Source organism: Oratosquilla oratoria, chromosome 21 (assembly GCF_046742065.1).
Source record: "Oratosquilla oratoria isolate Oo_2021 chromosome 21, ASM4674206v1, whole genome shotgun sequence".
NCBI classification, from domain to species: domain Eukaryota; kingdom Metazoa; phylum Arthropoda; class Malacostraca; order Stomatopoda; family Squillidae; genus Oratosquilla; species Oratosquilla oratoria.
The window spans coordinates 50,178,650-50,183,649 of record NC_134797.1 but is presented as its reverse complement, the minus strand read 5'-3'; the positions used below and the strand labels follow the sequence as shown (position 1 = coordinate 50,183,649).

General features: G+C 41.1%; 1 protein-coding gene across 1 annotated transcript in view; it reads right to left on the bottom strand.

The window, feature by feature from the left end:
- LOC143037156 (uncharacterized) overlaps positions 1-5,000 on the bottom strand; it is a 96,126-nt gene that overhangs the window by 900 nt on the left and 90,226 nt on the right. The gene's annotated exons all lie outside the window — the stretch shown is intronic.

The window sequence follows — 5,000 nt, the reverse complement described above, 5'->3', positions numbered from 1 at the left end:
ATAATAATAATAATAATAATAATAATAATAATAATAATAATAATAATAACAATAATTATGAGTAATCAACTATTCCTAATGTATTTGAACCCGAGGCCATTCTAATCAACAACAACGGTAATGATAACAACAACAATAATAAAATAATAATAATAATGATAATAATAATAACAAGATAATAATAATAATGATGATAATACTAAGTACGATAATAATAATAATAATAATGACAACCATAATAATAATGATAACAATGACAATATCAATAATAATAACAATATCAATAATTATAATAACAATAATATGATAACAATAACATTATCAACAACAATATGATAACAAATGGATAAAGAATAGATATTTTCCTTTGGTTGTGAACTAGCTTCCCTCGAGTTGGTAATGGAGGTCGTGACGACTGACGACCGATGACTTGCCTCGGGAGCACCAGCGTCATTCTCCGCCATCACGCGTAATATATTTTTTCCTCTCTTCTCTCTCTCTATTGCTTTTTTTTTTTACGAGTATTTCTATTTTCCTTTACAAGTTCGTCCTCTTGTACGATCTTAATAGGTGACAAATGTAGCCATTTCGTTGCTCCGCCTCCACCAAAAATTTCACCTCAAGACGTTTCACCAAACGACTCAATAACACGACATTACGTCACTATGTATTGCTCAGATTTATTTCCATCGGATTCCTTAATGGCCCGACATTTTAGAAAGTGCTAGATTGCCGGGACATACGTCTTTATTTAGCGGTGTTGCAAGTTAGCGAGCAAACCTCATTTGACCACACTGCCGTCTATCGGGCACAAGGTGAACTTCTCATCGAATGCCTCGTGGGGGTTGTTTATATTGATAGTTTTGATCATATACGAAAGCACACCAATTTCGAGGTCGGAAGGGGGAGTGGTGGGTGGGTGGGTGGGGAACGGGAGGAGAAAGGGGGAGATGGGTGAAAAGGGTGAGGGGGACGTGTGGGAGAGGAGAGTAAAGGAATATAGAATCTATAACTGGGGATATAAGGTACAGATTACTCTAATGCATATATGTTGACCCATAGCTATGTGTGTGAGAGAGAGAGAGAGAGAGAGAGAGAGAGAGAGAGAGAGAGAGAGAGAGAGAGAGAGAGAGAGAGAGAGAGAGAGAGAGAGAGAGAGAGAGAGAGAGAGAGAGAGAGAGAGAGAGAGAGAGAGAGAGAGAGAGAGAGAGAGAGAGAGAGAGAGAGAGAGAGAGAGCGTGAGCGTGAGAAAGAGAGAGAGACAGAAAGAGCGATAGAAAGAGAGAAAGAGAGAGATAAAGAGAGAGAGAGAGAGATAAAAGAGAGAGAGAGGTACTTGCGTAGCTGATCACGTGACTAGATAATATTAGGGCACCCTCATTAGCGCTCGCTCCTTGTTTTTCTCCCTGATAGTTCAAGCGATAGTTCTCCAGATCTACTCTTGGAAACCTTTCCATCGTTTCTATTCAAGCAGAGAAATGGAAGAGAGCCAGGGTCGTGTGACCTGAGCTCTCTCTTTCCTCTTACTCTTGTTCTCTCTCTCTCTCTCTTCCTCCTTCTCTCTTTCCTCTTACTCTTGTTCTCTCTGTCTCTCCCTCTTTCTCTCTCTCCCTCTTTCTTCCTCTCCCTCCCCCTCCTTCCTTTCTCTCTCTCTCTCCCTCCTTCTCTCTTTCCTCTTACTCTTGTTCTCTCTTTCTCTCTTCCTCTCTCTCCCTCTTTCTTCCTCTCCCTCTCCCTCCTTCCTTTCTCTCTCTCTCTCTCCCTCCTTCTCTCTTTCCTCTTACTCTTGTTTTCTCTGTCCCTCCCTCTTTCTCTCTCCCTCTTTCCTCCTCTCCTACCCCCTCCTTCCTTTCTCTCTCTCTCTCCCTCTTTCTGCCTCTCTCTCCCCCTTCCTTCCTCTCTCTTTCTTTCTCCTCTTCTTTCCTCTTTCTCTATCTCTCTCTTTCTTTATATCTCTCTCTCCTTCCTTCTCTCTTTCTTTATATCTCTATCCTTTCCTATTTCTCTCTTTCACTTCTTAGCTTTAGAAAAAAATTCTCTTCCTTTTTTTCTCAGCAAGCACCGACTGGCATTCAAGATTCTTTTAAAGTCCGTATTTCCTCTCTCTCTCTCTCTGTTTCTTTCTATAATTAATCAGAAATATCAATTTCGTTCCGAGTCTTCCACTTGTTTTCCAGCAGAGAAAGTCAGTCAAAGCGTCTTCGAACCAACATCCCTCATATCTCTCTCTCTCTCTTTCTCTCTTTCTCTCCCTCTTTCGTTGTGTGGCAATGGAATGTAAAGCAAAAGTAGAGCAAAAGACTATCGGATCCATAGCACAGACGTATAAAAGCAAGAGAAACAAAGGAAAGAAGAAGAAATAAATAAAAAGGAAATTAATAAAATTATTAATTTTTCGGGAGAAACCATTCAATTCGATTTCAACTCTCTTGACCCAGCAGCCTGTCCAATCCATTCTATCGCCTTTAAAGACCTTAAATATTTTTTTCAGACTAACGCCAGACGGTTCCATTCCACGACTGTTACACTATTTGAAGGATTTGCAAGCCTCTCCTGCCTACCATCTGGCGATTTTATTCATCTGAAGAAGTCGAGATCATTCCCCTGAAGGACCATACAAGAATCTCGTGACTACACAAATCGGTTTGCATTTTTTTTTTTTTTTTGGTCCCCGACGTATTTCCTACTACGTCACGCCAGGGTCCCCATTTTCTCTTGACTGATTTGCAACATTGGGGTCCCCCCAACCACTCCGTCGACTCTGACCTTGCACCGTAGATGGGAGCGACGTCCTGGGAGCACCGCAGTGGTACTCTCTCTCTCTCTCTCTCTCTCTCTCCGGCTTGGCTTTTGTGGTCTTCCTGGAACCGAATGCGACGCCTTCATTGGCCTCCTCCGATCATTGGTGAACGCACACACATAAATATACACACATACAAACACCATTATATATATATTATATATTATATATATATATATTTATTTGAATAATTCGCTAGTGGACAGCGGCAGATCGTCTGTGGTCGAGTGGTTAAAGGCGGGTGCTGTGGACTCTCTTGAGTTTATAGGCGGTGGTTCGAATCCTCTGCGCGTCGGTCATGGATTGTATGATATATATATATTATATATATATATATCTATATATATATATGTGTGTGTGTGTGTATACACACACACACACACACACACGCACACACACACACACACACACACACACCCCACACACACACACACACAACACACACACACACATAATATATATATCTACATTTATATATATGTACATATATATACTTATATATATAAATATATATACATGTACATATATATACATATATATAAATATATATACATGTATCTATATATATATATATATACATGCTTTGGTACATTGTGACAAGTTGATGAATTGGAAAAAGAAGTCACGGGTTTAGTTCCGAGTTTTCTGAGTTTTATTCCTGACCGGTTTCGCTCTAAGCTTCTTCTGAAGAAACTTAGAGCGACACCGGTCAGGAAATAAACTTCAGAAAACTCGGAACCAGACCCGTGACTTCTTTTTCCACCTTCATTCAGTATATATATATATCTCTACATTGTGTCTATATATACATAATGTGTATATATATATATATATATATATACACATATTTGTAGATATATATGTGTGTGTGTGTGTGTGCGTGTGTGTGTGTGCGTGTGTGTGTGTGTGTGTGTGTGCGTGTGTGTATGTGTGTAGTCCGATATTTTCTTTTATGCAATGACCAACAATTCAATTCAGCTGCAAGGCGCTAAAACCATCTTCCTTACAATATTGACCAAGTGGCATGTTTCGGTTGTTTATACTTACTCTTACTCTTACTTACTGGCTCGGTTGTTTATTCTGGTTAAAATTCGATTTCATTCAGATGAAATAAAGCTTCAAGTATGAGTGCGTATTAAAATTCGAATATCCAAGTCGCTTAAAATAGGTATGACTAATGACATAATATTTTAGAAAGGATTACAAAGGAGAAGCATGCCGACAGGAGACCTTTTGGTCCATAACTAGGTCGGATGCGAAAAAAATCATACATACATAACTACTTATACCATGGGCTTTTTCCCCCTTCCAAGGGAGGTAGCCACAAAGGGAAAGGCATAAAAACACTCCCACCCATTTCATCCCTAAATACACTCCACACCCCTCCCACCCTTCCACGCATCTGAGCACCACCAGGAAGACGGGTCATCCCAGAACCCAGCCCACCGCCCAGGGTCAGAAGCAGTGTCGCAAGACACAGTACAACCACAGCAAGGCCCCATCAATTAATCGGCGACCCCCCCTCTCCGTCCCCTTTGGCATATTAGGCGAGGACGGGGGAGAAAATCCCTTCGGGCTGCGTCAAAATTTACTCACACATACTACCCCCCCACCCCTCCCCCCTCCCCTTCCGCCTCATGCTGTCACAACATCATCCATAATTCCAACCATTCTCCACTCACCTCTGTCTTCCGTCCTCTCCCTTTCCTTCCTCAACAGACATTCCCCTCTTCCCCACACGCCCCTTCACCCCATTCCATCCACCTCATCCTAGGACGGCTCCCCTCATGTTCACTCCCTCCACATATGCCTTCCATACCTCTTTTACTAGTCTTTCTTCACTCATTCTTTCCATGTGTCCAAACCATCCTAATATTCTATCATCACCCCTCTCTCCCATCATCCTTTTTACACCCCTGTTCTCCTCCTCACCGCCTCATTTCTCACGCTATCTCGCCTTGTATCCCCCACCATACTTCTCAGACACCTCATCTCAAACACATTCAAACTCCTTCTCTCTTCTTCTCTTATGTTCCACGTTTCTGGCACCATACAGTGCTGTTGGCACCATCACACCTTCATACAGTCTCCTCTTTTAAAATGAAATAAATGAAAAATTATAATAATATAAACAATACTCACTCAAATAAAAAACATGCCTCGTTTTACGATAACTACCTTCCGCATGTTGAAACAGATA